This window comes from Lepus europaeus, unplaced genomic scaffold (assembly GCF_033115175.1).
Source record: "Lepus europaeus isolate LE1 unplaced genomic scaffold, mLepTim1.pri SCAFFOLD_138, whole genome shotgun sequence".
NCBI lineage: Eukaryota > Metazoa > Chordata > Mammalia > Lagomorpha > Leporidae > Lepus > Lepus europaeus.
The window spans coordinates 61,489-88,075 of NW_026909042.1; the positions used below are offsets into that span (position 1 = coordinate 61,489).

Sequence of the window (26,587 nt, forward strand, 5' to 3'; positions counted from 1 at the left end):
TTCTTTCTTCTTAATTTGTTATTTGTCTCTAAAATGTGTCAAGTAAACTTTTAAAGACTCAGGGAGGGGCAGCTTCATGATTTTCTCAGTAAATTCTGAGGAGACTCTTCTGGCTTCATGGTTTTGCTGTGGTCTTTCTCCTCCTCTTATTTGTAATCCTCACTGTCTAGAGCTGATTACCCACAAAGACCTACGTGTTAATTCTGTTTCATTCTCTTTTCATTTTGGGTGGAGCCTTTTGGGGAATCCCTTTGGCCTGTGTCTCATCATTTATAAAATTTCTAAGTGCAGTGAATGTAAATACAGGACAAGTCCTACAGGTTCCTCAGAGCACAGAGTGGGGGTGGGGGAGTCCCACAGAATCAGGTTTGCTGTAATCATTCTTTCTTTCCTGCACAAGTGGAGCAAATGAAACAGCAAGGATATTTTTACTTTTCCAAGTGTTTTGTTCAGTTTGCATAATCTGTGTTAACTGATCTTCTACAGAAATGACTAGTAGGTCTCCCATGTTCAGTAAAATTTTCATGTAGCTTTCATGGTCTTTCTGGACCCCAGCAACACAATAATTTGATCATACTGATAAATGTCAGACGCTCTCTGGAGGCAATTACCAACCACAAACACAGGATCACACAACTCAAATTTATCAAAGCTATCACTAAGTTTGATGAAGCTCTCCTGTTTTCCCCTGGCATAGTCCACCACATCTGAATTAAGCTCAATCCCATGATTTCTTGGAAAGGCAGAATGGTAGAGAAGGGGAGAGGAGAGGAGAGGAGAGGAGAGAGAGAGAGAGAATATGAAGAGGAGAGGGGAGGAGAGAGAGAGAAGGAGAAGGATGAGAAGGAGGAGGGGGAGGAGAGAGGAGGAGGAGAAGGCAGAAAAGAAGAAGAGAGAAATGAGGAGAATGAGAATGAGAATGAGAATGGGAATGAGAATGAGAATGAATCTTTTTTTCAGTTTCATTCCCCAAATACCCTCAATAGCTTCAGCTGGGCCAAGCCAAAGCCAGGAGGCAGAAACTCCATCCAGGTCTCCTAGGTATGTGGCAGGAACCCATCTAGTTAACCCAATATCTGCTTCCTCACAAGTGAATTATCAGGAAGGTAGATTGATGTGTGCATTCTAAGTGTCAGCTTAACCTAAAGTGCTACAACAGTCACTCTAAGATAACAATTATTCTGTGGATAAATATTAATGTTAAAATGAGCCAGGCATTACTAGCAGGAATTGAACATGGATATTTAACAGGCAACTGTTAGTATGCCCCCTCATAGGTATTTGTTTAAATTATAATATCTTTTCTTAATTTCTCTAGCTTTCTGACTGCCATCTATTCATTAATCTAAAGGGAACATTTTAAGAAATGTCTTTAAAATTGCTTTCTCTACACTTTCATTTTTTGTAGAAAAAACAAAAGTAAATTTATATTGAAGTAAAAATATCACTGCTGTTTTGGTTTAGATGAATTATAATCAATAGTATCTTCTAATAGAATGGATAAGAGGAACAAACATCATTGTAGACTAAAAAATTGTAGTCTGCAAGGTATCTATATGACTTAGTAGATCTTTCTCAAAGTTATATTCCTAAAGTAATGTTAGAATTGTGCTGAGGTGAGGGGGTCAGACACTGGGAAGTCTTTTCCTTAATACCAGAGACTTCATGCATCATTTGTTGGAGACAGAAGTACCATAAGTTACAACCTGGGTAAGAGACAAGGAGGATGATTGATAATAATGATGCTTACTAAATAAAATAAAAGACATTATTTCTATTAAGAATAAACCTGATTGAGTATAATAGATAATTGAACTCATGGACTTATCTAAATCATATTTATTTTTCTTTGTAACAATCTCACAAAACTACATGATCTAGGGCTAATATGGTAGACTGAGAGTGTAAGCAGTGACATGATCCTGAAAATGTGTCATATTATCTATATTCTTACCTCATAGATACATAATAGCTGCTGTATAACCAACACACTATCTGTGTTTCAGGAAGGAATAAGGAAAATGATTTTGCAGTTAAAGCTTCCTCCTATATAATAAGCATTCCAAAAAAGTTATCTCAATGACTTCCACTTTCATCTTATTTTTCAAGAGAATACATCACAACAGATATTTTTGTTCATGTATTGTGAACTACAGTATCAGTTATTAATCAAGGTATGCTAACAGATTTTACATGTCATGTTGATACACATGAAAAAATAGAGCAAATGATCAAAAATGTTAACTGGTCTTTATTTAAAAATAAAATTAAAAAGGCAAAAATGAATTGAAAATGATAATCAGGCCTGTGGTGTGGCTCACTTGGTTAATCCTCCACCTGCAGTGCCACCATCCCATATGGGCACCGGGTTCTAGTCCCAGCTGCCTTTCTTCCAGTCCAGCTCTCTGCTGTGGCCTGGGAGGGCAGTGGAGGATGGCCCAAGTGCTTGGGCCCCTGCACCCGCATGGGACACCAGGAGGAAAGCACCTGGCTCCTGGCTTCGGATCGGCACAGCGCCAGCCATAGTGGTGATTTGGGGAGTGAACCAACAGAAGGAAGACCTTTCTCTCTATCTCTCTTACTGTCTATAACTCTGTCAAAAAATAATGAAAATGATAATCAGATATTAATACATTTGAAGGTATAACATGGAAAATTAAAAGCAAAGAGCCAAAAAATCTGATTATGGATGGAAAATAAATGTATTTGAAAACAGACAAACTGAAATAAATCAGATCAACATAGACATTGAAAATAAAAAATATTATAGTGTGCATACTTTTAGGTAAAAGTCATTTTCCTATATACAGATATGGTGAATATGGGAGTTTGAGAAGGAGTGTGGTGTAATGGGGTTGATAAGATGACCCAAAGAACTCTACTAAGAGACTGCTGGAACTCATCGAAGAGTTTGGCAAAGTAGCAGGATATAAAATCAATGCACAAAAATCAAGAGCCTTTGTATACACAGGCAATGCCATGGCTGAGGAAGAACTTCTAAAATCAATCCCATTCACAATAGCTACAAAAACAATCAAATACCTTGGAATAAACTTAACCAAAGATGTTAAAGATCTCTACGATGAAAACTACAAAACCTTAAAGAAACAAATAGAAGAGGATACCAAAAAATGGAGAAATCTTCCATGCTCATGGACTGGAAGAATCAATATCATCAAAATGTCTATTCTCCCAAAAGCAATTTATACATTCAATGCAATACCCATCAAGATCCCGAAGACCTTCTTCTCAGATCTGGAAAAAATGATGCTGAAATTCATATGGAGACACAGAAGACCTCGAATAGCCAAAGCAATCCTGTACAACAAAAACAAAGCCGGAGGCATCACAATACCTGATTTTAGGACATACTACAGGCCAGTTGTTATCAAAACAGCATGGTACTGGTACAGAAACAGATGGATAGACCAATGGAACAGAATAGAAACACCAGAAATCAATCCAAACATCTACAGCCAACTTATATTTGACCAAAGATCCAAATCTAATCCCTGGAATAAGGACAGTCTATTCAATAAATGGTGCTGGGAAAATTGGATTTCCATGTGCAGAAGCTTGAATTAAGACCCATACCTTTCACCTTACAAAAAAATTCTCTCAACATGGATTAAAGATTTAAATCTATGACCCGAAACCATCAAATTATTAGAGAGCATTGGAGAAACCCTGCAAGATATAGGCACAGGCAAAGACTTCCTGGAAAATACTCCAACAGCACAGGCAGTCAAAACCAAAATTAACATTTGGGATTGCATCAAATTGAGAAGTTTCTGTACTTCAAAAGAAACAGTAAGGAAAGTGAAGAGGCAACCAACAGAATGGGAAAAAATATTCGCAAACTATACTACAGATAAAGGATTGATAACCAGAATCTACAAAGAAATCAAGAAAATCCACAACAAAAAAACAAACATCCCACTGAAGAGATGGGCCAAGGACCTCAATAGACATTTTTCGAAAGAGGAAATCCAAATGGCCAACAGACACATGAAAAAATGTTCACAATCACTAGCAATCAGAGAAATGCAAATCAAAACCACAATGATGTTCCATCTCACCCGGTGAGAATGGCTCACATTCAGAAATCTACCAACAACAGATGCTGGCGAGGATGTGGGGAAAAAGGGACACTAACCCACTGTTGGTGGGAATGCAAACTGGTTAAGCCACTATGGAAGTCTGTCTGGAGATTCCTCAGAAACCTGAACATAACCCTACCATACAACCCAGCCATCCCACTCCTTGGAATTTACCCAAAGGAAATTAATTTGGCAAATAAAAAAGCCATCTGCACATTAATGTTTATTGCAGCTCAATTCACAATAGCTAAGACGTGGAACCAACCCAAATGCCCATCAACAGTAGACTGGATAAAGAAATTATGGGACATGTACTCCATAGAATACTATACAGCAGTAAGAAACAATGAAACCCAGTCATTTGCAACAAGATGGAGCAATCTGGAAAACATCATGCTGAGTGAATTAAGCCAGTCCCAAAGAGAAAAATATCATTTGTTTTCCCTGATCGGTGACAACTGAGCGCCAAAGGGGAAACCTGTTAAGTGAAATGGACACTATAAGCAACAATGAACTGATCAGCTCCTGTCCTGACTTTAGATGTACAATGTAATACTTTATCCTTTTTAGTATTGTTGTTGTTGTTGTGGTTCTAGTACTATTGGTTGAACTCAGTAATTAACACACAATTATTCTTAGGTGTTTAAATTTTAACTGAAAAGTGATCCCTGTTAAATCTAAGAGCGGAAAAAGAGAGGGAGGAGATGAACTATTTGGAACATGCTCAATCGGACTGGCCGCAAATGGTGGAGTTAGAAATGTGCCAGGGGATTCCAACACAATCCCATCAAGGTGGCATGTACCAATGCCATTGCACTAGTCCAAGTGATCAATTTCAGCTCACAATTGATAGCTCTGATAGGTCTAAGAGTCAAAGAGATCACACAAACAAGACAAGTATCTGCTAATACTAACTGATAGAATCAAAAAGGGAGAAAAAGATCCAACATGGGAAGTGGGATACACAGCAGACTCATAGAATGGCAGATGTCCTAAACAGCACTCTGGCCTCAGAATCAGCCCTCAAGGCATTCGGATCTGGCGGAAGAGCCCATGAGAGTATAGCAGGCATGGAAAGCCAAGATATCATGGAAAAAAAAAAGACCTAAATGAATGATCTCTGTGAGTGAGATCCCAGTGGAAAGAACGGGGCCATCAAAGAAGGAGGTACCCTTCACCGAAGGGAGGAGAGAACTTCCACTTTGACTGTGACCCTATCGGAATAAGATCAAAGTCAGCGAACTCTAAAGGCTTCCATAGCCCTGGCAACTCATGACTAGAGCCTAGGGAGATTACTGACGCCATGAACAGGAGTGTCAAATTGTTAAATCAGCAACAGGAGTCACTGTGTACTTACACCCCATGTGGGATCTGTCCCTAATGTGTCGTCTAAAGCCAAGTGATGCTATAACTAGTACTGAAACAGTATTTTTATACTTTGCATTTCTGTGTGGGCACAAACTGATGAGGTCTTTACTAATTATATACTGAATTGATCTTCTGTATATAAAGAGAATTGGAAATGAAAAAAAAAAACAACCTGGTGGAAAAATGGAAATGGCATAGAAAATCAATTAATTTGAAAAAAAAAATTATGTAGGATCTCTGTCTTCAATGTGCTATACATTGCTATTTAATGCTATAATTAGTAATCCAATGGTAGTTTTTTCACTTTATGTTGCTATATGGGCAAAATGTTGAAATCTTTACCTAATATATACTAAACTGATCTTCTGTATACAAAGAGAATTGAAAATGAATCTTTACATGAATGGAAGGGGAAAGGGAGCGGGAAAGGGGAGCGTTGCAGGCGGGAGGGAAGTTATGGGAGGGGGGGAGCCATTGTAACCCATAAGCTATACTTTGGAAATTTATATTTATTAAATAAAAGTTTTTAAAAAAAGAAATTATATTTACTAAATAAAATTTGAAAAAAAAGATGTTCTAATTTTAATCTGATGATTTACAAACATTTTTATTTATTTTTGTAAGACATCAATGTAGTGGCAAGCAATCTTCCTTGCTGTTCAGTTATGCATGCATTGACCCTTAAATGCAGTGCGTGATATCACTTCAATATCCACTCTTTCAGAGACATTCCACCCATCAAACACATGAGTCTACACCTCACGTCTGTTTTAGAGCCAACAATAGAATAATAAATTACTGGTCTCCATGTTGTTATTGTATCCAACTGATATATATTTATTATAATTCTATAAAAGTGCTTTTGTAATCTTTTCAAATGTCACATGGTGCTACATTTAACTACCATACTTATTGTTTGAAACATGCATTTCCTCTATGTTTATTTTATCTTTCTATTATTCCTGTTCTTGTAGGGAGAGGTCGCTGCCTGGTCCCTTCCAAGGATGGAGGGGGAGCAAAATGTCATCATGGCTATAGGGACTGTAGGGAAACATGGGCCTAATATTAGTGTGAGGAAAGAGGATAGGGCACCTTCTGATAGACGTTGATGTTTTTCTGTCTACCCCCAAATGACCCTCAACCTTCCCTGAACACTCATCAGGGCCACCCCTCACCACTGAGCCTCTGAATCAGAGAAGGGGTGGTGGCTGAGGCCACCTGGCTGGGTTTCTCAGAGGATCTGTCAACTGAACTGGTTCATTTCCAAAAATAAATGATTTACTAAAAAGCAGCTTGCCAAACCCATGGTGATGCAGGCTTGGTAGTTGAAATGGGGTGTCCAGCCAGCTGGGCTCATTAGAAGTCACTCCCTTCCTCCCACCTCACCCATGTGCAGCTGTCAGGCCCAACAGGCCTGTGGCAGCAGATGTCCAAGCAAGGTCAGGTTGTGGAGGACAGGATGGGGGTTGGTGATGAAGGCTTCCCTGATATTATCTTATGTAACATATGACAATGACTTGTGCTGAGGCCCAGGGCATGGGCATCAGCAGCTGCCCACATGGTATAGAAAGTTGCAGGTTAACAAAGCAGATATGTTCCTGAAAGCATTCCTCCAGCCTTGGCAAGTGGTGGTCAGTGGAGCAGGCACAAGACCTGGTGACAGTGTGATAGGGGACCTGTCATGGCCAGGCATAGCCACATGGTCATTATGGAGCCAGTAAGAAAGACATCAAACCAGAAGGCCAGACCATGGACCTTCCCTGAATACAGAGTGTGGAGTTAGAATGAGAGTTATATTCTGTGCATCTCTCTCTCTTTGGTATCTAAGAGGTCCCTGCACCATCTGAAATACTGTTACAGCCTTCCCTACCCTGCCCTTGCCACATCTGACATCCCACTGCAGAAACCGCCACCCCTGACCCCATGTTACATCCCACCAATGCTTGGGTTGACCACATCCCAGAGTACCTGGGTTTGAGCCCAGGTTCCATTTCCAATTCTGCTTTCGACAAACACATACCCTTGGAGGCAGCAGGTATGTGGTCCCTGCACCCACACAGGAAACTTAAATTCAATTCTAGATTCCTGGCTTCAGTCCACCTCACCCCAATTGTTGTGGTCATTTCAAAAGTGGACCAGCACATGGAAGATTCATTCTCTCTCTCTCTAATTTGAAATATTTGGAAACGTAAAGGATATAAAAGTCATTGAAAAATGGCCATAGGATTTTGACATGGAAAACACAAAATAATGCTTTTATTTAATTTTGTCCCTATACAGATTCTCTCCTTCATGTAATTATGTTAATTTCTTTTGGATAATTTCTTATAATTTTATTAATATATCTCACATTAACACAGGATGCAATTTTGCTACATTCCTTTTCCATTGTCTTTTTAAAAGTGTATTAGTTTATTTATTTACTTGAAAGACAGTGTGCACAGAGAGAATGACAGAGAGAGAGAAATCATCCTTATTTTTGTTAGTTTACATAATTCTGGGACACATTTTATGTATGTGGGATCACTTCATCAAAGGATGAATGTTTTATTTGTCAAAGGACTTATTGTTTTATTATTATTGAATTATTAGAGTTCCTCATATGGCCTGTTTAAGAAAGATTGGCATGACAGTGGATATTTGGTGTAGTGGGTAAGGTGCTGCTTGGGACACTCACGTTCATATCCAAATGCCTGCTTCTAAGTCTTGGCTGCACTTTGGGACTACTACCCACATGGGAGCCTGGATTGAGTCCAGGGCTGTGATTTTTGATTAGTGAGGTTATTGCCATCATTTGGGGAATGAAGCAGCATAGGGACAGCTCCCTCTGTCACTGTATCTCCCTATTTCTCTTTCTATATCTTTCTCTCCATGTGTCTCTATCTTTCAAACCAAATAAATGTAAATACATTATTCAAATTTTTCCAAATTATTCCCCAAGTAAATGGCTTCCATATAATGGTCATGTATCACATCACAATGAGAATACATTTTGGGAAATGCATTAGGTAATTTAGTAACTGATGCATATCATAAAATATATCTACACAAGCCAAGATTTATGCCATTACTAGTCAATATAATCTTATAGGATAACCGGGGTTCTATGTGGTGGGCTGTCATTCACTGAAGCTGTGTTATCAAGTACATCACATAATGTAGTGTTTTCTGAGGAGTGAAATATTAAAAGTTTAATATACTACCATTTCCTGCTGTGATGCATGTATTTATTTGGTATCCAAGAAATCTGGTCAATGATATTATCAGCATGGTTTTCTCCTATTATTTGTTCTTGAACGTTCCTTATCACAATCAAGGAAATACATGACTAACTCACAGCCAGTATCATATTAAGTGAGGAAAAGCTAGAAGCATTTCTACTAAGGCATAGAACCAGACAAGGATGCCCACTCTCACCATTGCTATTCAATAGCATTCTAGATGTTTTATTCAGAGCCATTAAGCAAGAAAAAGAAATTAATGTGATACAAATTGGAAGGGAGAAAGTTAAATTATCCCTATTTGCAGATGACATGATCATATATATAGGGAAACCACAAGATGCCACTAAAAACTGCTGAAACTCAGGGCTGGTGCTGTAGCATAGCAGGTAAAGCTGCTGCCTGCAGTGCTGGCATCCCTTATGGGTGCCAGTACTAGTCCCAGCTGCTCCACTTCTGATCCAGGTCTCTGCTATGGCCTGGAAAAGCAGCAGAAGATGACCCAAGCCCTTGGGCCCCTACACCCATATGAGAGACCTGGAAGAAACTCCTGGCTCCTGGCTTCAGATTGGTGCAACTCCAGCTGTTGCAGCCATCTGTGGAGTGAACTATCTGATGGAAGACCTCTCTCTCTCTCACTCTCTCTCTCTGCCTCTCCTTCTCTCTCTGTGTACTCTGACTTTAAAGTAAATAAATAAATCTTAAAAAAAGAGACTGCTGAAACTCTTAAGAGAGTTTGGTAAAGTTGCAAGATATGAAATCAACACACAAATATCAATACCCTGTATACACAGAAAAATGCCATGGCAGAGAAAGAACATGTAAGATCAGTATCATTCACAATAGCTACAAAATATTTCAATACCTTGAAATAAATTCAAAGTTCTCTACAATGAAAATTACAATATATTAAAGCAAGAAATCAAAGAAGACACAAAAAAATTGGAAGAACCTTCCACGCTTGTAGATTGGAAGAATTAACATAATTAAAATGTCCATACTATCCATAACAATTTACATATTCACAGTTATCCTGAAAACAGGTAAGCAAAAAAACCCCAAAGTGGTCCAAATCAAAGTACCAATGACATTCTTCTCAGATCTACAGAAAAGAATGCTAAAATTTGTATGGAAGTACAAGAGACCACAGATAGATAGAGCAATTGTAAACAAGGGGAAAAAAGCCAGAGGTATCACAATAACAAACTTCAAGTTATCTTACAAGGAACTTATGTTCAAAACAAGCCTGGTACAGGCACAAAGATAGACATATAACCGAGGAAACAGAATAGAAACCCCAGAAATTAATCCACACCTCTATAGCCAACTAATCTTTGACAGAGGAACTAAAATTGATCCTTGAAGAAAAGCCAGTCTCTCTCTTTTTAAGAAAAGATTCATTTATTTGAAAGTCAGCATTACATACAAGAGAAGGAGAGGCAGAGAGAGAGCGAGAGAGAGAGAGGTCTTCCATCTGCTGGTTTACTCCCTAATTGGCTGCAATGGCCAGAGCTGCTCCGATCTGAAGGTAGGAGCCAGGAGTTTCCTCTGGGTCTCCCACAAGGGTGTAGGGGCCCAAAGACTTGGGCCATTCTCCACTGCTCTCCCAGGCCATAGCAGAGAGCTGGATCAGAAGTGGAACAGCTGGGATACAAACTGGTGCCCATATGGGATGCTGGCACTGCAGATGTTAGCTTTACCTGCTACACAGGCATTGGCTTTACCTGCTATGCCACAGTGCCAGCCCCCAGGTCAGTCTCTTAAACAAAGTGTTGCAAGAAGATTGAATCTCCACATGAAGAAGTATGAAACAAGACCTCTATCTTATACATTATATAAAAATCAACTCAAATGGATCAGGGATCTAAATCTCTGATCTGATACAAGCAAATTACTAGGGAACATTGGGGAAATTTTGGCATAGGCAAAGACTTCATTGAAAAGACCCAGAAGCACAGGCAATAAAGGCAAAAATAAACAAGTAGAACTACATCAGGCTAAGAATCTTCTGTACTGCATAGGAAACACAGAAAAGTGAAGAAGCAATTGATAGAAGAGGAGAAACTATTGCAAACTATGCAACTGATAAGAGATTAATATCCAGAATCCATAAAGAGCTCAAGAAACTCATCAAAAGAAAACAAACAATCCAGTTAAGAAACGGATAAAGGACTCGATTAGGCATTTTTCAAAGGATGAAATTCAAATGGCCAACAGACGCCTGAAAAATACACAGAATAACTAGCCATCAAGGAAATGAGAACAAAAACCACAATGAGGTTTTCCCTCATCACAATTAGAATAGCTACTATCCTAAAATCAATAAACAATAAATGTCAGTGAGGATGTCAGGGAAAAGCTGGGAATGCAAACTGGTACAGCCATTGTGGAAGACAGTATGAAGATACCTCAGAAATCTGAAAACAAATCTACCATATGACCCAGCCATCACACTTCTGGGAATTTACCCAAAAAATAAAATCAGCATATGAGAGAGTTTATCCGTACCCCTATGTTTACTGCAGCTCAATTTGCTACAATTTGATACAGAATCAACCCAGATGCCCATCAAGCAATGTTTAGATAAAGAAAATGTGGTACATATACATTATGGAATGCTACTTAGCCATAAACGATGAAATTTTGTTGGTTGCAACAAAATGGATGCAACTGGAATCCATTATACCTAGTGAAATAAACCAGTCCCAATGAGAAAAAATGTTTTCCATGATCTGTGGTAACTAACAGAATACAAAAATTTAATGTATATGAGTGAAATGGATATTTTGTGGTTTGATTATTGTTTATAGCTCTTGTCTCTACCTTTGAAGAACAGTGTTTTGTTTGTTTCTCCTTCTTACTGCTTGTTACATGTGACTTGTTACTACTTGTGTTAGTGGGGGGTTAAGTTTATGATTATAAAATAAACCAAAAGTAAGTCATTGTAAAAATTAAAAGAAAGAGTAAGAAAGGAATGATAAGGGAGGGTAGAGTAGGAAGTATCACAATGCACCTAAATCTGCATATGTGAAATTCATGAAATTTACTCAACTTTTATAAGTTTAAAAATTATTTTAAAAACTCAAAGTACTGAGATTCTTAAAAAGTGTTAAAACTATCACTCCTTCAAATGTCACTTACCTAATGGCAATGTTGGTTATTTTTTCAGCCCTAACATCCCCCAAATAACTGCAAGTCATATAAGATCAGAAGCCATTTCTCCCTTTCATATCTTACATCATCCCTCACTCCATCCCAACACCAATGGTGGTATTTCAATATATATGGTCACTCATACATTCTACAGCAAGTAAAGTAAATGTATTCCTAAAACTTATAGGGATTTTCCTGTATGCTTTATTTTAAGCACTTTAGAAAGATTAGCTGCTTTATTTCTCGCATTTATCCTAGGAATTGCACCTTTTAATGCCTCCATTTTACACATGAGAAAACTGAGGTTCATTAAGTGACCTAAGGAACAAGTAAATGACAGAGGCAGAATGAAAACCCAGGTGGTTGAGTCCAGGTTCCATGCTACTACTCCACATTGGCTCTGAAGGGGCCTATTTATTGAACTCTGTAACTGTGTGGCCAAGTTCCTACAACCTGAATTCTGATTTGGAAGAACTCAGAGGAGCTGTGACGAGGAGGCAGACATTGAAGCTGGACCATGTCTTCTGTGACAAGGACAGTAACTTCCAAACTTCCAGAAGAAAGACCCTGATCCCAGAACGCTGACAGAAGAGGCAAAGCACCTTCAGAGAGCAGTGAGTTGTCTTTGAGCCAGGTGATTAAACCCCTCTGATTTTGCTGGCCCTAATCATAATCCAACTTGTCCAGATGCTACCCCTGTGCAAGCTTAAGCTGGGAGCTTCCTGAGGAATGCCTGGGCCTCAGAGAGCATGGCCAGGAGCTTCCCAAAGAGTATGAAGGGAGGCATGATCCTGACAGTGCAGACCTTGGCTCCTGCCATCAAAACCAGTGCAGTGCCCACAGCCCACCAAGACAGTCCCTGGGGCCAGCACGAAAAAGGAGTCTAGCTGAGTATCAGAGGCAAGAAATAGGAGGCAACAGCCATGCAGGTGCCAAACAGGCAAGCATGAGTCCATTTTCCTTCCTTCTGACCAAGCTACCCTGAATATCCTTGTCCAGAAATGAAGTGAGCCCCAGCCACCTACTGCCAGACTTCAAGTGGGGGTGATGGTGCTATGGGAAAATTGCATGTGATGAAACTCCAGAGTGCCTCTGTCCAGGCCAGAGTGACCAAAAAGCTTGGTAAAACCAAGGGCCAGTGGACCAGAGTCCCACCCTCAGGGAACCCCAAACCTAAAGACCTGGAGCTCAGACAATAGTGAGAAGAGCAGAAACAGTTATTCAGGGAGGGAATGGCCCCAGATGGCCAACTCAGCCCCCAGCTTGGGTTCAAACCCTACTGGGAGGGAGTGAATTACAGAGAGGAACCCTAGGCTTACCCTGGCCTGTTCTCTGGTGTCAAAGGCTACTCCCGGGCCAGACATCAACCTTCCAGTTCCCTCTACTCTGGACACCAGATTCCCTAGATGTCAAGCAGCAGACTCAGTCCCAACAAGCAACAGTGATTATGTTTCCCAATGCAAGTAGAAAAGAGGCCACATGAAGCACCACAGCTCAGAAGCCCAAGAAGTGGGTCATGGGCCTCCAAAGCATAATCCTTCTAATCAATGGTTCCCACCACCTCCTGGGAAAACTTAGTCCATGAGTAAAACCAGATGCAGGCTTTGGTGGGGAAGGTCCTGATGGAGTTGCTGAAGCAGGAAAGAAAAAGGCCATGGACATCACCAAGATCAGCAAGAATGATTGCAGTAGTTGCAAAGCAGGAGATGTTGGGGTCCTATTGGTACTGAAGGCCCCCAGGAGCAAGCCAAAGCAGAAGCCAATGGCTGGGGAAGATGGAGATGGTACTGGTTCCCAAGAAAATGCCTCTAGCACTTCCAAGGGGAAATAAAAAAGCAGTGCAAGTGGTAATGACAAAGAAAAAATGAAACTCCAGAGTGCCTGGGAGTGCCTGACTCCCACAGATCCAAGGACAAGACATAAGGGGATTTGGGAATGGTGAAGATAAAGAGTGGAGGTCAAAGCAACCTGAAAACAAAGAGAAGCAATCTAAGAAGGAAAGACAAAGGACAGCACAAAATGGAAAAGAAGAAAGCAAAAAGAAAACCCTCATCCAAAATCCCCATGACATCATCCAGGAGAATAAGGAGATGGCAGACAAGTAGGTGTTGTGAGGGGTCTGTGGCACAGGTGCATAACCAAGTGGGGAGCATCCTTGTGTCTATAGGCTGGAACTACATTTTTAACTCCAGTATCTCACAGCAAAGTCTGGCCAGCCTCAGGGGCTGGATGTTGGACAAGCTAATGAGCCTTAAGGGAGGCTGGTCCAATATGAAAGTGTGTTCTGAGCCTTTGACCTTACCCTACTTCTCCTAACAGAATGTTTTGTACAGATGTGCTCAGTGGGTGAGTGAGTGAGTGAGTGTGTGTGTGTGTGTGTGTACTTGTCAAAGCCAATGTGCCCAAAGACCTCAGGACTTCCCATTACCCTGTTCTACTTTGTCTCTGACAGGTCCTCAGGATTTCTCCTTGCTTTCAGTTTACCATTGTGTTTTTTTTAAGAAATTAGAAAAATCATTAAGAGAAAAAAAGCATTTGATACATTTGTCTAACTGAACATTAGAGCTCAACAACACAGCACATTGTAAAGAATCACTTGTTTGACCTCATGATTTTTTGGCTGATGATGGGGAGATGTGACTTGCTACCACCACCCAGAATTGCAAGAGAGTATCATAACATAGATTATGAGCTATGGAAAAATCAAAATTAAAACTGTGAATATGGCTTCCATTGAATATGTATCACATCTGTTTTGTGTATCAGGCACAGGAATGAAAACACAGGTAGCCCATATGCACATGCAAGTGGAAACACTAGGAGGCCTACAGTGTCTGCACACACAGGGTTTGGAAAGAGAAGAGGAAATCCATAGTCTGGGATAGATACAGAAATTATAGCCTTAAGTGACTATATTAGAATAAAATACTAAAAATCAATCATCACAATTCCCTTTTAACAATTAAAAAGAAAAAAACATGAAAGTACATAAAATAAAGACAAGCAAAAGGATAACAGGAGATATGAAATGCTTTTTTTTGGTTTTCTTTATACTCAGAAGATTAACCCTTCAGTAAGTAAAGAGTTCAACAAATAGTATGAGGAGAAAAAAATTCCTCAACTACAGAGACAAGGGCTGTAAACAATCATCAAAACTCAAGATGTCAATTTTACTCTTATGGATTACATTTTAGATGCTCTGTTAGTTATGACAGATCAGAGAAAACATGGTATTTGCCTTTTTGGAACTGGCTTATTTCACTAAGGATAATGGTTTCTAGTTGCATCCATGTTGTTGCAAAAGACAGGATTTCATTTTTTTTTACCACTGAGTAGTATTCCATAGTGTATATATGCCATAATATTAAATGCTTATTAAAAAGTCCCACAAACACGGATATGCTTTTTAATGCAAATAAAATTAATAAAGCATGAGTAAAAGTAATTAAGGAAACACAGGGAAAAGTAACACTAATGTCCAGTTTTAGGTATTAAAACAAATCTTTACAGAGAATATAGCCTAGTCAAGATGCTAGAAAAAATTTTTGTAAAACTCAGTAGAAATTTGACCAGAGATAATAATCTACTACACTTTGGAAATCAAATTCCCACAGAACAAATATAAATTTCCCAAATCCAATATAACAAATATAAAATAGGAAAACTCTAAATTAAACTAAGCAAGTTGAATCACAATTTATAGACTACCAACCAGTAAAAAGTTACAGAAACAAAATTTAAGTTATAGAAATACAAAATATTCCATACATTTAAGAAAAAAAACAGACACACTTTTATTTCCCAGACATGCCAAGGTAGAAATAAGCACAGAATATTTTCACATTTTTTAGAAAGCCAGCATTACATTGATTATGATGCAAATTGATCAGAACTTGAAATATGAATTAAGTATAAGCCTGTCTTTTAAAAACACATGCATATCTCCTTAGTAGTTTTATGATAAATGAAATACATATGAAAATAAAATCAATAACAAGTGAGATAAAAGAAAAATGCAAGAGGTGGTAACATTTTGAATAAGCCATGTAGATTGTCCAGGTAGTTGAAAAATTCAAGAAAATCACATGAACATTTGGATTGAATGTTGAAAAGCATTTAAAAAATCAGCATGTAATTTAAAAAACTTACCTTTTTTAGTAAAAATAAACTGTGGCTTCCTTACTCTGATCAAGGTTGTTTAAAAGGATCCTACAATAAACAACACAATTAATATGGGATCATTGACAGATTTCTCCCTGAAGAAACCTAGACCAGCTGACTCCACTGTCTCCAACTTCATCTTTTTTTATTCCATGTGCATTTATTCCAAATAGAATTAATATATTTATACTGGAAAGTCAGGCATATGAAATTCACACATGCACTTGTCTTCCTTAGCATAGAGTTAGTGAACCTAAGAACCCTCAAATCCAGGCTGTGGTACATTTCTTTATTTTTTTTTTTTGTCTCCAGCTTCTTAATGGAGGAGTAGTCGGGGGAGGGGGAAAAAGAACAAAAGGAAAAAATAAGGTGTAAAGATCAATTTCTAAGCAATAAAATGTCATTATATTGGAGATCTTTATTTAGGGAGAATTCATAACATCTAAAAACAAAAACTGATAAATGGATGAGATTTCAGGAAAGATCAATATTTTTAAAATCCACTAGATTATCAAGCACTGGCAAAAAACAAATAGAAGATATTAAAGGTCAGTAGGCAGAGTGGAAAACATATAGTGACAGGAGGAAAAAAAGGATTCAATTATGCGGTGCCTTTAAGCATTCTTCAAATCAATATTAAAACATGATACAAATGGCCCAACAGAAAAATGAGCAGAAATACCAAGCGAAAGCCCCTAAGACAAGAAACAGAATTTTAACTCACCTGAAGCAGGTGACCGCAAGCTGCAGCCAGGATCCACCTGCGAGAAGCACAATGTGACCCCGGGGGCAACCCCAGCGGGTGGCAGGTGCACCACGGGGAGAGGAGCCCAGGAGGAGGGCAGGGGTCCGCTTCCCACCTCTCCTGATTCACACCAAGCACAGAATGGTTAGGGAGCCATGCCTTGGAGGATGTTGATTGGCTGAGTCTTTTGTGACATTGTGTGTACCCCTGTCCAATCAGGCATGGTGATGTCATCACACGGGATCTTGACATCACAGTGGTCTTAGAGTTCCTCAGCAGAGTGAGGTCCTAGGAGAGGGCTGCACTGATGCAAAGCTAAAGAGCCAAGTAGGGGCGGAGCCAAGATGGCAGATAGTGAGGGCGTGCACCAATAGTCTGGGAAAAGATAGTTTAATAAAAGTGGAGTTACTGTAGCCTCAGGAAAAGACTCAAGAAACAAACTGCAGAGGAAATGCTTCTGGATCTAGTGGATGTGACACAGAGGACCTACAGGGAGCCCACCACATGGAAGCCCAGCCATGGGAGCCAAGCCACAGAATATTGCCAGTGTGGGGAATGGGAGGTAAGACAAAAACCTCAGAAACCCGAGACACTGGCGGGGAAAGGCAAAACAAGGCCTGAGGCCCCACTGGGCAAAGTTCACCAGGCTGACTTGAGGAGAGAGAAAAAAAGGAAAAAAATGAATAAATCAGGGGAACCAGCATGGACACTAGCCTCTCTCTCCACTCACCTTACAAAGCTGAGCAAGACAAAGAGCAGGCGCCATTTTACATATGTAAAGCAGCAACTGCGAGTAGCCAAGCAGAAAAACTTGACTCTGGTCGGGAGAAATAACAGGAGGTTAGAATCTAGTGAAAGCAGGTGGAGCTAACGATCTGAGACTGAAAATCTGAGGGGGAGGGAGTGAGTGAACTCACCGAGCATGCAAACTCGGTAACCTTGGGACTGTGGAGAAACTTAAGAACACATTGAGGGCTGCATAAACTCTTTGTGTGATCCCAGGGGTAGATCAAATGAATACTCACAGAGGCCAGATTTCAACTGTCCTCAATTCCACTCAGCTGTGCAGAATTACATCCCAACTGAGTCAAAAAAAAGAGAGAGAGAGAGAGAGAGAAAGAGAGAGAGAGAGAGATCAAACAAAGAGCAAGGGAGAGAACAATCTGGGTGAGTCACAATTGGCACACCTTTAAACCTGAAGAATCAAACAGAGCTCTCTGGCCACACCCATCACAGCCTAAGGATCCATCAAAGCAGACAGTCCACTTAATCTAGAGGCATACTATAATGATAAAAAAAAACACAGAAAAAAAACCCCATAAATTATCTCCAACATGCCAAACAACAAACGCAGAAACCGAGGTAACAAGAGCAAGGAAGACACTATGATGCCCCTAAATGAACAAGACACCCCAATTCAAGATTATGAAGATGAAGAGATAGAGGAAATGCAAGAAGCGGATCTCAAAAAATTGATAAGAACATTAAGAAGTTCTCAAAAACAAATTCTTGAACTACAGAAATCCTTAATGGACAAGATAGAAAATCTGTCACGTGAAAATGAAATATTAAGGAGGAATCAAAATGAAATGAAACAACTAGTAGAACATGAAACTGTGATAGTGACAAGAAAACATAATGAAATGAAGAGCTCAATAGATCAAATGACAAACACATTAGAGAGCCTTAAAAACAGAATGGGTAAAGCAGAAGAGAGAATATCGGACTTAGAAGACAGAGAACAGGAAAGGAAACAGTCAAATCAAAGAAAAGAAGAGGAAATCAGAAATCTAAAAATAGTCAGGAATCTACAGGATACTATCAAAAAACCCAACATTTGGGTTCTAGGAGTTCCTGAAGGCATGGAGAGGGTGAAAGGATTAGAGGGCCTTTTTAGTGAGATACTAGCAGAAAATTTCCCAGGTTTGGAGAAGGACAGAGACATCCTAGTACAGGAAGCTCATAGAACTCCTAATAAACATGACCAAAAGAGATCCTCACCACGACACGTCATAATTAAAATCACCACAGGGAAACATAAAGAAAAGATCCTAAAACGTGCAAGAGAGAAATGTCAGATTACTCTCAGAGGATCTCCAATTAGACTCACAGCTGACTTCTCATCAGAAACCCTACAAGCTAGGAGGGAATGGCAAGATATAGCGCAGGTACTAAGAGAGAAAAACTGCCAGCTCAGACTATTATATCCTGCAAAGCTCCCATTTGTGAATGAAGGTGAAATAAAAACCTTTCACAGCAAACAGAAATTGAAAGAATTTGTTGCCACATATCCAGCCCTGTAAAAGATGCTTAAAGATGTGTTACACACAGAAACACAGAAACACGGTCACCAATATGAAAGAAGGTAAAGGAAGGAAACCTCACAGCAAAAGATCACAGGAATCTCAAACCATATATTAGAAAATATATTTGGCAAATGGTAGGGCAAAGTAACTCCTTCTCAATAGTCACATTGAACATTAATGGCCTGAACTGTCCAGTTAAAAGACACCGATTGGCTGATTGGGTTAAGGAACAAAACCCATCTATTTGCTGCTTACAAGAAACACATCTTTCCAACAAAGATGCATACAGACTGAAAGTGAAAGGCTGGAAAAATATATACCATGCCAACAGAAATGAAAAAAGAGCGGGCGTAGCCATCTTAATATCGGACAACATAAACTTTAACACAAAGAAGGTTAAGAGAGACAAAGAGGGGCACTATATAATGATTAAGGGATCCATTCAGCAGGAAGATATAACAATTATCAATGTATATGCACCTAATTACAGGGCACCAGCTTATTTAAAAGATCTGTTAAGGGACTTAAAGGGAGACTTAGACCCCAATACAATAGTTCAGGGGGACTTCAATACTCCACTCTCAGAGATAGACAGATCAACAGGACAGAAGATCAACAAGGAGACAGCAGATTTAAATGACACTATAGCCCAAATGGATCTAACAGATATCTACAGAACATTTCATCCTACATCTAAGGACTTTACATTCTTCTCAGCAGTACATGGAACCTTCTCTAGGATTGACCACATACTAGGCCATAAAAGCAAGTCTCAGCAGATTCAAGAGAATTAGAATCATACCATGCAGCTTCTCAGACCACAAAGGAATGAAATTGGAAATTAGCAACTCGGGAATCCCTAGAGCACGTGCAAACACATGGAGATTGAACAACATGCTCCTGAGTGAACAATGGGTCACAGAAGAAATTAAAAGAGAAATCAAATATTCTCTGGAAGTAAATGAGGATAACAGCACAACATACCAAAACCTATGGGATAAAACAAAATCAGTGTTAAGAGGAAAGTTTATATCACTAGGTGCCTACATCAAGAAATTGGAAAGGCACCAAATAGATGAGCTTTCAAGTCATCTCAAGGATCTAGAAAATCTGCAGCAAACCAAACCCAAACCCAGTAGGAGAAGAGAAATAATTAAAATCAGAGAAGAAATCAACAGGATTGAATCCAAAAAAACATTACAAAAAAATCAGCCAAACGAGGAGCTGTTTTTTTGAAAAAATAAACAAAATTGACACCCCATTGGCCCAACTAACTAAAAAAAGAAGAGAAAAGACCCAAATCAATAGGATCAGAGATGAAAAAGGAAACATAACAAGAGACACCACAGAAATAAAAAGAATCATCAGAAATTACTACAAGGACTTGTATGCCAGCAAACAGGGAAATCTATCAGAAATGACAGATTCTTGGACACATACAACCTACCTAAATTGAGCCAGGAAGACATAGAAAACCTAAACAGACTCATAACTGAGCCAGAAATTGAAACAGTAGTAAAGGCCCTCCCAACAAAGAAAAGCCCAGGACCAGATGGATTCACTGCTGAGTTCTACCAGACATTTAGAGAAGAACTAACTCCAATTCTTCTCAAACTATTCAGAGCAATCAAAAAAGAGGGAATCCACCCAAATTCTTTCTATGAAGCCAGCATCACCTTAATTCCTAAGCCGGAAAAGATGCAGCATTGAAAGAGAATTACAGACCAATATCCCTGATGAACATAGATGCAAAAATACTCAATAAAATTCTGGCCAATAGAATGCAACAACACATCAGAAAGATCATCCACCCAGACCAAGTGGGATTCATCCCTGGTATGCAAGGATGGTTCAACATTCGCAAAACAATCAACGTGATACACCACATTAACAGACTGCAGAAGAAAAACCATATGATTCTCTCAATAGATGCAGAGAAAGCATTTGATAAAATACAACACCCTTTCATGATGAAAACTCTAAGCAAACTGGGTATGGAAGGAACATTCCTCAATACAATCAAAGCAATTTATGAAAAACCCATGGCCAACATCCTATTGAATGGGGAAAAGTTGGAAGCAGTTCCACCGAGATCTGGCACCAGACAAGGATGCCCACTCTCACCACTGCTATTCAATATAGTTCTGGAAGTTTTATCCAGAGCTGTTAGGCAAGAAAAAGAAATTAAAGGGATACAAATTGGGAAGGAAGAACTCAAACTATCCCTCTTGGCAGATGATATGATTCTTTATTTAGGGGACCCAAAGAACTCTACTAAGAGACTGCTGGAACTCATCGAAGAGTTTGGCAAAGTAGCAGGATATAAAATCAATGCACAAAAATCAACAGCCTTTGTATACACAGGCAATGCCATGGCTGAGGAAGAACTTCTAAGATCAATCCCATTCACAATAGCTGCAAAAACAATCAAATATCTTGGAATAAACTTAACCAAGGACGTTAAAGATCTCTACGATGAAAACTACAAAACCTTAAAGAAACAAATAGAAGAGGATACCAAAAAATGGAGAAATCTTCCATGCTCATGGATTGGAAGGATCAATATCATCAAAATGTCTATTCTCCCAAAAGCAATTTGTACATTCAATGCAATACCAATCACGATACCGAAGACATTCTTCTCAGATCTGGAAAAAATGATGCTAAAATTCATATGGAGACACAGAAGACCTCGAATAGCCAAAGCAATCTTGTACAACAAAAACAAAGCCGGAGGCATCACAATACCTGATTTCAGGACTTACTACAGGGCAGTTGTTATCAAAACAGCATGGTACTGGTACAGAAACAGATGGATAGACCAATGGAACAGAATAGAAACACCAGAAATCAACCCAAACATCTACAGCCAACTCATATTTGATCAAAGATCCAAAACCAATCCCTGGAGTAAGGACAGTCTATTCAATAAATGGTGTTGGGAAAATTGGATTTCCACGTGCAGAAGCTTGAAGCAAGACCCCTACCTTTCACCTTACAAAAAATTCACTTAACATGGATTAAAGATTTAAATCTATGACCCGAAACCATCAAATTATTAGAGAGCATTGGAGAAACCATGCAAGATATAGGTACAGACAAAGACTTCTTGGAAAAGACCCCAGGAGCACAGGCAGTCAAAACCAAAATTAACATTTGGGATTGCATCAAATTGAGAAGTTTCTGTACTTCAAAAGAAACAGTCAGGAAAGTGAAGAGGCAACCTACAGAATGGGAAAATATTTGTATACTATGCTATAGATAAAGGGTTGATAACCAGAATCTACAAAGAAATCAAGAAATCCCACAACAACAAAAGAAACAACCCACTTAAGAGATGGGCCAAGGACCTCAATAGACATTTTTCCAAAGAGGAAATCCAAATGGCCAACAGACACATGAAAAAATGTTCACAATCACTAGCAATCAGAGAAATGCAAATCAAAACCTCAAGGAGGTTTCACCTAACCCCGGTGAGAATGGCTCACATTCAGAAATCTACCAATAATAGATGCTGGAGACGATGTGAGGAAAAAGGGACACTAACCCACTGTTGGTGGGAATGCAAACTGGTTAAGCCACTATGGAAGTCAGTCTGGAGATTCCTCAGAAACCTGAACATAACCCTACCATACAACCCAGCCATCCCACTCCTTGGAATTTACCCAAAGGAAATTAATTTGGCAAATAAAAAAGCCATCTGCACATTAATGTTTATTGCAGCTCAATTCACAATAGCTAAGACCTGGAACCAACCCAAATGCCCATCAACAGTAGACTGGATAAAGAAATTATGGGACATGTCCTCTATAGAATACTATACAGCAGTAAGAAACAATGAAACCCAGTCATTTGCAACAAGATGGAGGAATCTGGAAAACATCATGCTGAGTGAATTAGGCCAGTCCCAAGAGACAAATATCATTTGTTTTCCCTGATCGGCAATAACTAACTGAGCGCCAAAGGGGAAACCTGTTGAAGTGAAATGGACACTATAAGCAACAATGAACTGATCAGCTCTTGTCCTGACTTTAGATGTACAATGTAATACTTTATCCTTTTTAGTATTTGTTGTTGTTGTTGTTCTAGTACTAGTGGTTGAACTCTGTAATTAACACACAATTATTCTTAGGTGTTTAAATTTTAACTGAAAAGTGATCCCTGTTAAATCTAAGAGTAGAAAAAGAGAGGGAGGAGATGTACAATTTGGGACATGCTCAATGGGACTTGCCCCAAATGGTGGAGTTAGAATTATGCCAAGGGATTCCAATACAATCCCATCAAGGTGGCATGTACCAATGCCATCTCACTAGTCCAAGTGATCAATTTCAGTTCACAATTGATGACTCTGATAGGTTTAAGAGTCAAAGGGATTACACATATAAGACTAGTGTCTGCTAATACTAACTGATAGAATCAAAAAGGGAGAGAAGGATCCAACATGGGAAGTGGGAGACACAGCAGACTCATAGAATGGCAGATGTCCTAAACAGCACTCTGGCCTCAGAATCAGCCCTTAAGGCATTCGGATCTGCCTGATGAGCCCATGAGAGTATTGTAGGCATGGAAAGCCAAGACACCATGGAAAAGAAAAAAAAAAGAAGAAGAAGACCTAAATGAAAGATCTCTGCAAGTGAGATCCCAGTGGAAAGATGGAGGTACCTTTCTCTGAAGGGAGGAGAGAACTTCCACTTTGACTATGACCCTATTGGAATAAGATCAAAGTCGGCGAACTCTAAAGGCTTCCATAGCCTTGGCAACTCATGACTAGAGCCTAGGGAGATTACTGACGCCATAAACAAGAGTGTCAAGTTGTTAAGTCAGCAACAGGAGTCACTGTGTACTTACATCTCATGTGGGATCTGTCCTTTATGTGCTGTCTAATGTGAATTGATGCTATAGCTAGTACTGAAACAGTATTTTTACACCTTGTGTCTGTGTGAGTGCAAACTGATGAAATCTTTATTAAGTATATGGAGAATCGATCTTCTGTATATAAAGATAATTGGAAATTAAAAAAAAACCCTGCTGTTAAATTGGAAATGGCATAGAAAATTAATTAAGTTTTAAAAAATATCATGTAGGATCTCTGTCTTTAATGTGCTGTACACGTTATTTAATGCTGTAACTAGTATTCCAACAGTATTTTTTCACTTTGTTTTGCTATGTGGGGGCAAACTTTTCAAATCTTTACTTAATATATACTGAACTGATCTTCTGTATATAAAGAGAATTGAAAATGAATCTGGATGTGAATGGAAGGGGAGAGGGAGCAGGAAAGGGGAGGGTTGCAGGTGGGAGGGAAGTTATGGGAGGGGGGAAGCCATTGTAATCCATAAGCTGTACTTTGGAAATTTATATTCATTAAATAAAAGTTTTTAAAAAAAGAGCCAATTGGGGGGTCTGTGCTCTCCGCCTTCATAAGCTGGGGGTCGCTGGGTACCTAGGAGCTGAGGACCATGGCATGGTGAGTGTGTGGGCCTGGGGATCCCGAAAAGGGGGAAGCAGAACCAGTGGAAGCCGCCTGGAACCCCTGACCCCCTCCCTGGCACCCGGGACCCACGGTGCCTGGCCATACCAGGAGACCCGGGACCCACGACGCTCAGTCTCTTCCCTGGCACCTGGGACCATCGACGCCCAGTCCCTCCCTGGCACCCAAGAACCCCAACCCATTCCCTGGTACCCGTGACCCCCGACATTCAGCACCCTCCCTGGCACCCCAGATTCTCAGTGCCCAGCTCCTTCCCCTATGCCCAGCCCCTTTCCTAGCACCCATGACCCCAGATGCCCAGTCTGTCCCTGGCACCCGAGACCCCAGACGCCCAGCCCCTCCGTGGCACCGGAGACCTTGGACCCCTTCCCTGGCACCCGTGACCTCCTATGCTCGCCCCCTCCCTGTCACTCTGGACCCCAGACACCCATCCCCCTCCCTGTTACCTGGGACCTCCAACCCTCTCTCTTGCACCCATGACCCCAGACACCCGGCCTCTTCCCAACGTCCAAGATCTTCCTGGCTCCCAAGACCCTGACGCCCAGCCTCTTCCCTGGCAAATGGGACCCTCGACGCCTGACCCTCCCTGGCACCCGAGACCCTGACACCCAGCCCTTCCCTTGCACCTGGGACACCCGATGTCCAGCCCCTCCCTTTCACTCGGGACCCATGACACTCGGCCTCCTTCCTTGCACCCAGGACCTTGACGCCCGGCCCCTCCCTGGCACCTGGGACCACTGATGCTTGGCCCCTCCCTGGCACCCTGGACCCCTGATGCCCGGCCCCTTCCTGGTACCCAGGACCCAAATTGCCTGGTTCCCTATTGGGCCCTGGGATCCCTGATGCGTGGACCCCTCTTTGAAATCCATGACCCCCAAAGCCCTGGCCATCCCAGACCCCTGACGCCTGACCCTTCCCTGGCACCTGGGACACCCAACAACTTCTCTGGCACCCGTGGCCCCGACGCCCTCTCAGGACCCTGGGGTCCCTCTCTCAGGACCCCAGACGCCCAGCCCCATCCCTGGCAACCGAGATGCCTGACCACTTCCTTGTCACTGGGTCCCTGACCCCCGGCCCCTCTCTGGCACCCAAATCTCAATGCCCAACACCTCCCTGGCACCTGGGACACCCAACAACATCCTGGCACCCGGGACCCTCGATGCCCAGCCGTACCTGGACACCCGGGACCCACGACACCCAGCCTCTTCCCTGGCACCCAGGACCGTCGACGCCCGGTCCCTCTCTGGCACCCAACAACCCCAACCTGTTCCCTGGTACCTGTGACCCCCGATGTCCGGCCCCCTCCCTGGCACCTCGGATCCCCAGAGCCCGGACCCTCCCTGGCACCTGGGACCCCTGATGCCCGGCCCCTCCCTGGCATCCGAGACCCCCGACCCCCTCCCTGGCACCCTGGACCCAGGCTCCTCTCCTACAGTTCCCTGAAGCAGCAGCCCAGCAACTTCTCCCTGCTGGCCTCCCCGGCCCTGGAGAGCACCCAGGTCGGCCTTCCTGAGTCCTCTGACTCGCTGCGCCACGCCCAGGGCTCCTACACCTCCCCCCACCCCAGCGCTACATCTCGGAGCCCTACCTGGTGCTGCAGGAGGACTCCCACGCCTCGGACTGTGGCGAGGAGGAGACGATCACCTTCGAGGCAGCGGTGGCCACCAGCCTCGGCCGCGCCAACACCATTGGCACAGCTGGCAGATCCCCAACGGGCACTATCGGCGGTGCCGGCGTAGGGGGCCCTGGGCGGGCGCCCTGTGTGGCACTGTGAGCGACCTCTTGAGTGACACTGAGGAAGACAAGTGCTAGAGGCCGCTCCCTTCCGATGCATGCTCCTGCCTCACTCGGAGAACACCAAGCTGCATTGGGAAGTCGGTGTGGCCTGGGGCGGGGGAGGGGGGGAGGAGGAGGGAGAGCAGGACAAAAAAAGAACCGCCCAGCCCCTTCCCTGGTACCCGAGACCCAAATCGCCTGGCTCACTTTTGAGCCCAGGTATCCCTGGCACCTGGATTTTTCCTTGAAACCCATGAACCCCGACG

General features: G+C 41.3%; 1 pseudogene; it reads right to left on the reverse strand.

Moving 5' to 3' along the window:
- Positions 1-18: 18 nt before the first annotated feature.
- On the reverse strand, positions 19-26,379 carry LOC133754524 (protein-L-isoaspartate O-methyltransferase domain-containing protein 1-like; annotated as a pseudogene).
- Positions 26,380-26,587: the final 208 nt, after the last annotated feature.